Source organism: Erpetoichthys calabaricus, chromosome 5 (assembly GCF_900747795.2).
Source record: "Erpetoichthys calabaricus chromosome 5, fErpCal1.3, whole genome shotgun sequence".
NCBI lineage: Eukaryota > Metazoa > Chordata > Cladistia > Polypteriformes > Polypteridae > Erpetoichthys > Erpetoichthys calabaricus.
In genome coordinates this window covers 70361420-70373616 of record NC_041398.2, presented here as the reverse complement: position 1 = coordinate 70373616, position 12197 = coordinate 70361420, and the positions used below count along the sequence as shown (strand labels likewise).

At 36.7% G+C, this 12197-nt stretch overlaps 1 protein-coding gene across 1 annotated transcript in view; it reads right to left on the bottom strand.

Moving 5' to 3' along the window:
- The window catches only part of nelfa (negative elongation factor complex member A), a 44070-nt gene that overhangs the window by 23524 nt on the left and 8349 nt on the right, over positions 1-12197 (bottom strand). The gene's annotated exons all lie outside the window — the stretch shown is intronic.

The window sequence follows — 12197 nt, the reverse complement described above, 5'->3', positions numbered from 1 at the left end:
TATTTTTTTAGGCGGAGATTCCAGGGACGCACCCAGCCTTGGTCCGACCCGCACGCACACACAGGCAGAGACAAAAAAGTGACCGGTAATAAAACAACAATTAAAGAATGTATTAACCAATAATAAATTTAAACAATGATCCCACCCCAGTTCCCTCTTACAGCGATGTACAATAAACACGAAATCGACAATAGATAGATAGATAGATAGATAGATAGATAGATAGATAGATAGATAGATAACAAACCACTAACAAAAATCACACACTATGAAATTCTTGAAAATGACAACTGATGAAATGAAATGATGGTAGATAGTCCAGTGATCCACACACTGTATATGAATGTAAAGGTCAGTCCTACCGGTATTTCCTGATGAAAAGATGACATATGAATGACATCAGGAGCGCTCCTTTCTTCACAAGACGACAACAAATCCTCAGACAGCCCTCATGCAGCAGGAAGACACCAGACAGTCCATATACTCAAAATAGGAGACAATCCAGAACAAAACAACAATCCACAAGTATCAAAACGGAAGGCAAACAGACAGGCAACTCCAGACACGAAACACAAAAGACTTCTTTCTTAAATGTCACACAGGCCTTCTTGTACTCAACAGCCCCTGCATCCTCAGCAGATGACCAATCAGAGCCACTGCAGGGACTGCTGGGAGTTGAAGTTTCAAGCACCGCTACAAAACATCCTATATGAAGGAATTTTACAGAATTCGGGAAAAGGGAGCTCACCATAAAAATAATAGTATACAGTGCATCCAGAAAGTATTCACAGCGCATCACCTTTTCCACCTTTTGTTATGTTACAGCCTTATTCCAAAATGGATTAAATTCATTTTTTTCCTCAGAATTCTGCACACAACACCCCATAATGACAACATGAAAAAAGTTTACTTGGGGTTTTTGCAAATTTATTAAAAATAAAAAAACTGAGAAATCCCATGTACATAAGTATTCACAGCCTTTGCTCAATACTTTCTCGATGCACCTTTGGCAGCAATTACAGCCTCAAGTCTTGTTGAATATGATGCCACAAGCTTGGCACACCTATCCTTGGTCAGTTTCGCCCATTCCTCTTTACAGCACCTGTCAAGCTCCATCAGGTTGGATGGGAAGCGTCGGTGCACAGCCACTTTAAGATCTCTCCAGAGATGTTCAATCGGATTCAAGTCTGGGCTCTGGCAGGGCCAATCAAGGACATTCACAGAGTTGTCCTGAAGCCACTCCTTTGATATCTTGGCTGTGTGCTTAGGGTCGTTGTCCTGCTGAGAGATGAACCGTCACCCCAGTCTGAGGTCAAGAGCGCTCTGGAGCAGGTTTTCATCCAGGATGTCTCTGTACATTGCTGCAGTCATCTTTCCCTTTATCCTGACTAGTCTCCCAGTTCCTGCCGCTGAAAAACATCCCCACATCATGATGCTGCCACCACCATGCTTCACTGTAGGGACGGTGCCAGGTTTCCTCCAAACGTGACGCCTGGCATTCACACCAAAGAGTTCAATCTTTGTCTCATCAGACCAGAGAACTTTCTTTCTCATGGTCTGAGAGTCCTTCAGGTGCCTTTTGGCAAACTCCAGGCGGGCTGCCATGTGCCTTTTACTAAGGAGTGGCTTCCGTCTGGCCACTCTACCATACAGGCCTGATTGGTGGATTGCTGCAGAGATGGTTGTCCTTCTGGAAGGTTCTCCTCTCTCCACAGAGGACCTCTGGAGCTCTGACAGAGTGACCATCGGGTTCTTGGTCACCTCCCTGACTAAGGCCCTTCTCCCCCGATCACCCAGTTTAGATGACCGGCCAGCTCTAGGAAGAGTCCTGGTGGTTTCGAACTTCTTCCACTTACGGATGATGGAGGCTACTGTGCTCATTGGGACCTTCAAAGCAGCAGAAATTGTTCTGTAACCTTCCCCAGATATGTGCCTCGAGACAATCCTGTCTCGGAGGTCTACAGACAATTCCTTTGACTTCATGCTTGGTTTGTGCTCTGACATGAACTGTCAACTGTGGGACCTTATATAAACAGGTGTGTGCCTTTCCAAATCATGTCCAGTCAACTGAATTTACCACGGGTGGACTCCAATTAAGCTGCAGAAACATCTCAAGGATGATCAGGGGAAACAGGATGCACCTGAGCTCAATTTTGAGCTTCATGGCAAAGGCTGTGAATGCTTATGTACATGTGCTTTCTCAATTTTTTTATTTTTAATAAATTTGCAAAAACCTCAAGTAAACTTTTTCATGTTGTCATTATGGGGTGTTGTGTGTAGAATTCTGAGGAAAAAAAATGAATTTAATCCATTTTGGAATAAGGCTGTAACATAACAAAATGTGGAAAAAGTGATGCGCTGTGAATACTTTCCGGATGCACTGTATGATTATTATAGATAGGACCATATGACTTCCGTGATACAAAAGACATGTTTATTTTTAATTATGACCTGAACTTTATTTATTTTTTTCATTAATTTCATTTATGCCCTGAACTTCTTGCTGTTACTAAATATGTGAGTATGCGTTTTGTGCAATTTCAATAAAAATAATAAAAAATGAAATTTAAAAAGTGTAAAAGACACTTTCTCTATTGCTTTCATTTTAGTTTATGGGTTGGAGAATGACTGACTGTCTGCCTGACTGACAAAAAACATCCCTTCACATGTTGGGGAAAGAATCCATCACTTAATATTTCAGAAAAGGAGTGGAATGCAGCCATGCACTGTATATACTCTAGCTCCATATGTGCAAAGCATTCAATCATTAAACTCAATCTTTTATTCAGTGCATTTATCTCATTTAAAATTGTCCAAGATGTTTCCAGGGCAAGATCCAACCTGCAAACTTTGTAATCGAGCCCCAGCCTCACTGGGCCACATGTTTTGGGCTTGCACCAAATTAACAACATTTTGGACAAAAATATCTGAATGCCTATCAGACAGCCTTGGTGTCACAATCACTCCTAATCCATTAATAGCTGTGTTTGGTGTACTCCCAGATGGGCTTAAAGTGGAGGACAAACAACTGTAATTTCCTTTACCTCACTACTAGCATATAGACTTGCTCAACTGGAAGAATCCCACCCTACCACTCTTAAGTTATTGGGTAACTCATGTCCTATACAATATGAAACTGGAACAAAAATCAAATTCTTTCTTAAAGGATCTGTTCAGAACATTTTTAAAATATGGCAGGATCTAATCAATAACATTTAGAATAAGCTTCCATTTCGGGGACAAGGATACTCTTCATTTCTTGTTTGCTTTTATAGAGTAGCTTTGGTTGTTGGCTCTCCTCTCTTTCTTTTGAGTGGGGGATGAATTTTTCTTTGTTATGTTTGACTTCATTGTATGTAATGTTATCTGCTTCTAATTAAAATCAATAAAAAAATAAAGAGATATATTACACAAACTTCAACAGCATAAAAATGACTAAATAACCAAAATCTACAATTAAAAAACCCAGAAAAAAGGAAAAAATAAACATTTTCATTATCTTAATACTGTATGCATACACACTAAATATGTTCACTGACATTTTGAATTGCAGAAGAGATAATATTTAATCAGTTCTATTAAAACCAGAATCCAAACATCACACAAAAACAATGGTTATTCAAAATACTTTCATTCAGAAAATACTTCACACTTCAGTACTTTTAATACCTGTTTAGTAACAATACTTTTTAAATCCTGTTTGTCAAAAGTCACTTTCTCAAGTGTTTGACATTTTCTGTTGCGAGATTTACTTGCATTTATATATTTAGACAACATTAGCCAATAACATTTAATGAACAGAACTTCATAAAACAGGGGCCTCATAGTGGCACAGTAGTAGCACTACTGCCTCAAAGTAAGAAGACCAGGGTTTGTTATGTCTCAGGTCCTCCCTGTCTGGATTTTGCATGTTCTTTCTGTGTCTGCATGGGTCTCCTCCCACTGTCCAAAGACATGCAGGTTAGGTGAACTGGTGATGCTACATTGGCTCTGATGTGTGTGTGTGTGTGTCTTCACCATGCGATGGACTGGCACCCTGTCTGGTGTTTGTTCCTGGCTTGTGCCCTACACAAGGAAAAAAAGGAATCACGTCTGTTTCCTGGAGATACTTTGGTTTTAAAAGGTCGGATGTGGACCATTATGTTCAAATGTGTAAATACTGTTTCTATACTACTGGATAATACTGTACTTGTTTTATTTGTTTTCAATACAGTGTAATTTACCTGGGTACTGTATAATAGTGTGATGACATGTTGACTTTATTCTCGACATTTCTATTTTATTCTTGCCGTTTATGTCAAGATTAAAATCGACATGTTGACTTTATTCTCGAAATTTGTCATTAAAGTAGAACATCGTAAACTAAACTTCATCATAAAATGAATATTTAATTTACTAGATTTTCTCAAACCCCGTCATAAGTTATATAGCACATTAAATGCTTTGTGTTAAGTGTTCCCCGAGCTTCTTAAACTGACTTCCTCTTGCACTAAGAGGAGGCGCCGGCAGCGATCGCCACACAGAATACATTCACTTCATGATATTCCTGCTTTCTGAACATTTAGAATGCTAAGATAAATACTTGATATAATTTTCATGGTGAAATGCATTAAAGCATGCATTAATCATGTGGGGGCACGACGGCGTGGAGGTTGCACTGCTGCCTCACAGCAAGGGTGTCTCGGATGTACCCTGCCTTGCATTTGCATGTTTTTCTGGTGGGTTTACTCGGCGTGCTTCAGTTTCCTTTCAAAGTCATATAGGATGTGGGGTTTTGTTATGCTATATTGACCCTGCTATTGTATGTTTTGCTTGTATTCACCCTGCGATGTACTGGCGACTCGTTCAGGGATGGGCGCAACCCTGAATGGATGGCATAATTAAACATGTATAACGAAGATATTTTTAAAGTTCTGAACACTCCGTGGGCTAAGTTTATAACGGTTTTAATTTCACAAAGACGTTTATCGTGTGGTGATTGGTTATGTGGAGAAAGAAAAAGGAAGGATAGGAACTGGAGTTTTGGTACGTCAAGATAGAGACAGCACGTGTGCAATAAAGAAAGCCCGCTCAGAAGAACATGCATTGAATTCTGTGTTCGTGTCTCCGACCACCAGATCACAAACCCAACATTTGCACAATATTTAAGTTAAACCTGTGCAATACCCATTCATACATCCAGTTTTTTGGAGCCTCGTCACACCTGCCATAAAGTTCTTTACACTGAACATACACCCACCCCTTACTGCAAGGGAGCAGCACTACCGCCTCACTGCTTTAATGCATTTCATCATGAAAATGATATCAAGTATTTATCTTAGCATTCTAAATTTTCAGAAAGCAGGAATATCATGAAGTGAATGGATTCCGCATGGTGATCGCTGTCTCCTCTTACTGCGGAGGAAGTCAGTTTAAGAAGTGTAGTGATTAACAACTGGGTCGGGGAACGCAACACAAAGCATTTAATGTGCTACATTAAATTTATGATGGGGTTTGACAAAATCTAGTAAATTAAACATTGATTTTAGGAAGAAGTTTAGTTTACGACATTCTACTTTAATTATGAAGTAAACTATGAGAATAAAGTGGAAATGTCGACTTTAATCTCAACATAAACGGCGAGAATAGAGTGGAAATGTTGACTTTATTCTCGACATATAGTTTGTTTTTTTTCTTCCCTGTGTCCGTATTGTTTTTTTCTTCACCATGGCCCTAATACGATTCCATAGGGCTATACCACAAATAGCATCATAAATGCAAGTTGCAGGTTTATTATTTATGCATATAGCATAGCTTGAAGCAAGGGCAATATTAATGCAGTTTGCCTAAATGATGTCATCATCAAGTTGCACTTGTTTTACTTTATTTTAATTTGGTGAATACTGTGTAATGCACCTGGGCTTAAAGTCTTGAAGCAACTATCAGTAACAATACTATTATTTATTTTATTGTTATTATTTATTAGTTTAAATATTATGCAGTTTAATGATGGTAAAGTTGTTTAAAAAGTCACTTTAACGTGTCAGTGGACAGAGATTGTTAACATTAACAGAAAGTGTAGCTGGTTTACAAAAAATATTTACTATTTATTCCTTTTCTAAGACATATTCAGTGCAATACAACTTTTGACAAGCACTTCTGGATATTTTACTAAGTCTAAATGCCTCTTTGTATGGTTGAAAATATGTTGTCAAAATTATAGTTTAAGTTTTTGCAAAATCTGTTCAATAAAAAGGTTCTATATTTTGACTGCATCTGTCATGCAATGTGATACCTTCTCCATTAGTGCCACCCCCTTGAAAACTATCACTTTATGGGGCAATGCAAACCTGTATTAATACTTGAGTGCACATTAAAATGTTTTTTTTTTGTACAATGTACAATACTCTTGACAGTGGAATAGGTTATTCTTAGCCAGTAATTGCAGTGGAAAATGTGGTTAATATTCACTCATGCATGTGGAAAAAAATACCGTTGAATACCGTGAAGCCGGGATAATTTAGAAAAATATTGTGATATAGAATTTTGGTCATACCGCCCACCCCTACTGGCTACATACAGGAAACTTGAACATACAGTATTTTGGTTTACAAAACTATTAGAAAGAAGCAGCAGCAGCAGAACCCCTTTAAAAAAGATCTCTGACAGATAATTATGGAGACAGGAATGAAATAAGAAATTTTTTTAGTGACGTCTAGGTTTGAAAAATGTGAATGAAGGCACATTATCTGCAACTGTAAAGGAGAAGATCAGTTATTACAACGATTCATTTTTACATGCCACCACCAAACTAAACACGAACTAAACTGTACTAAACATGCAAGTAGCGTTTAGTAGCAGTAATAGCAGTGTTTGTATTTATACAGGTATAACAATTACCGTAAGGGGTGATGGGACACAAAACACCCGTTTTTTTGTTTTTTTTAATCACATGTGATGTTATGACAAAGACTTATAACTATAATCCAAAATAATTGCACAGACTGGTTACTTCCCTAAAGCCACATTCAGATTCTCAAAAAATGGTAGCTAATCTTGAAGGACAGAAGACTATTAAATCATCGCCTTTCCAGAATGCCATTACCTAAAAGAATGTAAAGACAAGTGGTACAGAACTTTAGTTCCAAAAGTTCTTTAGTAGTTTAAGATTTATTAAATTCATTTCTTTATTTGAAGCCAGTTATTACTGTTAATGAAATATCTTTTTAAACTATTTATAGCGACTAGAATTTCTAGCATATGGAGTTCCCTGTGTTTATATACACACTAGGACAAGAATCAACATTGGTAAATCTTTAAGTGAGAAATCTTAAATGTAAAAAATTAATAGATTCCTTCAGGCTAGGGTTCATTTAACAAGAGAGAGAAGAACAATGTATGGTCAAGACCTTTGGATAAGATAACTGCCCAACAAAGTCTTCTGAAGTTTCTGATGAGTTTTTCAAAACAATATGGGTCTGTAGACAGGTTGTCTGTTTCAGTCTAAGAGATGCAAACAATCCTCATATCTGGCCATAAAACTCTTGGCTCTGTTCAAGCCATTTTGTAATGTATTAAATTTTACCAGGAGTTTAACTTCCTATTCTTACACACGTTCCACATTAAACGTGGCAACACAGATGTTCCTGTAGTGGCCCACTTCAACAGTCATGGACACTATAAGAGGGACTTTAACTCTTTTGTCATATAAATTCGCATGTACGAACTTTGGAAGGTGACCCCTACCCCAACCTCCAAAATCACTTACAGTTACATGCAAGTATGCTTATTTACCCCTACTCACCCAACTAACTCTTTACCCAAACTCTCCAAAATTTTTTACTGGTACATTCGTATCTGTAAACACTAGAGAAAGAAACATGAAAAGTAAAAACAATGAATTTATTGCCTGGGCTGCCTAAATGTGCAGCCTGTAAAGGTCATTACTGTTTGATCAAATTTAAAGTAAAACATGTTTCAGTGTTAGCACTTTATTGTCCACCTATGACCAACATGAAAATAAATAAATAAATAAAAATTTCAAGAACGAACACAGACTTGATGAAAAATACAAAAAGAAACACCCAAGTAAATAATGTAAACAAGTGAAAATTGTAAATATCTAAGAATGATAATATACAGTCAAATTTCACATTATTCCTATTGATTACCCGTTTCAAGTCAAAACAATACACTTTTCTGTAAAATTATGTTTTCTAGTGACCATCAACAAAAGCCAAGTCACCATAAAAGGCAGAAATTGATCTAATGCAGGAATGGTATACTCATTTGTAATTATACCGAGTAGTGGTTCTTAATGTTCAGTCCTCAGCACCCCCTGTAGCTTCAAGTTTTTGCCCAAGCATTTCTTCTCTTTATGGGACTCCTACCTCAATATAACACGCCATTATTTCCCAGTTTGCTTTTTTTTTATTTTTATTTTTTTATATACAGACATCTAGAAATTAGAAACGGGTTATGCTATATTTTTATTGAATGAAGCAGGGATTTACTGTAAATGTGTTAGATGGGTAAGAATTTATTCTTTTTCCTTTTAAATACAGTATATGTTTTAATATTCTGGTTATTGACACAATTACTAACAAAGTAGCTGATCCTTTCAGAGTCATTTGTACTGGTGTCTACTCTGGTCAACATTAATTGTCTATATTCAAATACAATTAAGAAAAAAACTCAGCCTAAATTGTGAATAAAAAAAGCATTTAAAGATACAGAAAACATACAAACACTTTCCTGTAAGTATAACTCTTAACAATACTGCACTTTTCTAAATGGAAAATAAAAGCAATAAAAATGGCAGCTAATTAAACAATGACATCAATTAAAGGTAACAATGACTGACTAAAAAAACTGGTTGAAACAAAAATCTGCAGCCACTGTGCCACGAAGGACTGAATGTTTGAGAATCATTGGTACTGAGCATGTTCAAGAGTATGAAACTCCAGTGACCCAATAATATGATTTCTTATTTGGTTGCCACCTTCATCCAAGGCAACTTAAATTTAAGATCCAATTGGTTACATTTCTTTTGTTTTTCCCAATTGGAGCACAGGTAGGTGTAGTGAACTGGTCATGGTCACAGTGTCAACAGCAGGATTTGAACCCAAAATATCAGGGTTTGAAGTGTTTGCCCAAAGCCTTAACCACACACTACACTTACTACCAGTAATATTTGCACTTGGTAAAATGAAAACTATAAATATTGCACGATATATTCAATTGATCAACGACACTATAACCGAGGGCCACTGTTTTATGAAATTTCCCAGGTGAAGTCAGGTAACTACAGTACTACATGTATGCTTTACTTTCCAAGAAAGTCAACAAAACCGAAAAAAAATGGTCTCTCTCAATATCTGGATTTTTCTCTCTATAGGTGCATGTGGAAATAAGGTACCAGTTCTATTGTTCATAACCTTGCTGTCTGCAGATCACATTACTTTGGTTAAAAAACAAAAAAAATCTTAGAAACTATATGAAGCAAAGTAAATAAAAGTTAATAAGTATACAAACATAAAAAATTACTTTGCTCAAAGACCTGTGACTGGAATTAAAATCTGTAATTGTGAGGACAAAAAAGTCAAGTCAAAGTACTGTATCCCTCATTAACTAAGATGCCTCTTTAAATGCAACATTTGGTTTCTAATTTAAATATGTCATACAATAAAATCCGAAGCCACTTTAGCTCAGCAGAAAACACTTTCAAACCCTGTGTCTAAACAAAACTTGCTTAAAGATCTTTCAATGTGGCATGTGCTCATTGTTAGAAGCCCTTCTGTTAAAAATGTTATTTAATCTAAATTCTCTCTTTACATGACACTTCCAATTATATTTCAGTGTCATTTCATGAAGCCTATTCCAGCAGCTTTGGGCATAAAGTGGGAACCAACACAGGACAAGGCACCGATTCACTGAAGGACTCACTCTTACACTGCATATACCCATACTCACGCCCACACAGAGCAAATTCATTGTCAACAATTAACTTTATAAATATTTCTTTACCAACTGGGTAGAAAACAAGAATACTCAGAAAAACTACAAGCATACACAGGCAGAATGTACAGACAGATAGTGACTGGGCAAATGATTTGAACATAGTATGAGTTACTGCCTTGTGCCCTATGCTTACTGAGATAGGTTCCAGCTTCCCTGCAACTCTCCTTGTGATAAAGCAGGTTTAAAAAATGGATGGATGAATGGATGTTTTACCAAAAGAAACAGCACTGCTAAATACGGTACTACAATGTTGCCCCTTACAAGTCAGGGATACTTTTAAATACACTTACTAACCAACTAATTTGCACTAATAAGTCATGTTACAAATTTCTAGTATTCTTATTAGAATTAATGCTAACATTCTGTTAGTTTCCTAACTTTGTGAACAGTGATTCAATTCCACAAATAAACTAATATTTTTGTCATCCAGAATTTTATATGTTATTTATTTTTGAGCAAAATACACCTTAAAACTAAAGACTTCTAATTCCAGTTCTCTCAAAACTGACATTTTCAGGTTACATTAATTAATAATCCTTTTTTCAAAACACATTTTAAATCAAAGGAAAAAAACAGTTTACTCCCCCGTAATTATGTTTGTTTCAAATTAGATGAACCCCGTATCCATTGCATGCCCTGGCTGTATAAGTCAGCTGTCAGGAAAAAGAACACAAGTCTGTGTCCTTAAGAGTTCTTTTGTAAGGTATGACCAGTTTCATCCTGTTTATATGGTCTTCCACAAAATGTAAAACTTTTATATTCTAATATAGCTGTTCTGGAAAATCAGATGAATAGGGGGCAAGTAGACGACAAGGTGAGATGCGAGGTTCATCCAAGTTGAAAGTATCTTCACTTTTACAAATGAATAACCCTGCCTTTCTTTAATGCCTGTGCTATGCTATGCATCAGCTACACAGCACACCAAAGCCATTCAGTTATAAAGAGGTTACATTTTAGGAAGTGCCATCTTTTATTTTATACACACACGCAATATTATTATAGCATTACTGAAGTTCAGAAAGATCTGAGATGTTAGTTGGCCACTGCCATGTTACGAACAGAAAACGAGGAAACAAAGATTGGGTAAATGCAGTACATATAGGAGGGGTGGAATATTTAATTGGATTTGAACAGGTGAGGGCAAGTGTTGAGTGAAACGTGAGTAGAGGAAAGACTGAGATATACAGCAGATGAGGTAAATAACAGTAATAGTAAACATAACTGAAGAAGGCAAGCCTGTTTTACATTAGCAACATGCACTGTGAACCCAGAACAAGAGTTTCTTCATCAGCATGTCTGAATGAACAACAAATCCACTTGCCCATACACTTTATACTGAAATGTTTGCTTTGCTTCTAGCCAATACAAAATATCTATGGGATTAAAGCAATCTTTACACAGCTGCACTTTTTTGATTCAGGTTAGGATTATTATAGAAAGCTGCATCATACATTCACTCATCGATATACAAGTAGATGAGCTGCAGAATGCACAAAAAATGACCAACACACAAAAATGCATACAATAACAAACTAGCAAAGCACATACATGATGTTGAGAATCTTTGCTAAAAAACCTTATATGCATCATTGACATCACTGCTATGTGAACAGTATTACCTCACAAAGTTTTTTATTTTGGGCTTTGATGGCATGGTGCTGCCTCATAGGTCTAGGGATATAGGTCTGAATTTTGTTCTAGCTACTGTCTGAGGGTAGTTTGTGCCCATGTACTGAATTTGTAGACTACCTCATGCTAACCGGTGTCTTTAAACTGTGCCTATAAATGAATGCAGAAGTGTGTGAATGTGCCTTACATTGCACTTTTCCCCACCAAAGGTTGGATCTTGCCCAGTGCTGCAAAATGGACAATCTGATAAAAGTTTATTCTACAATGGAATTGCATCTCTGTCTAGGCTTAATTCTTGAGTTGCAACTACTGCTACAGAGGCAGGGTCTGGCTTTCCTTCATCCTGTTACAGGTGAAAACAACTTGATACAAATGGATACTTTTCTATGAATTGATTTAGTTTTTGAAACTTTAGTTACCTAAAGACCCATACAGATTCCTCCAAGAATATGTGCAGTGGAAAGGAAGATTTGTTGAAGAGAAAATTTAAGGAACGCATCATGACTCTTGATGAAATTATGAAATGTAGGCTGATATGTAACCACACTATGAAACTGGAACTCCAAATT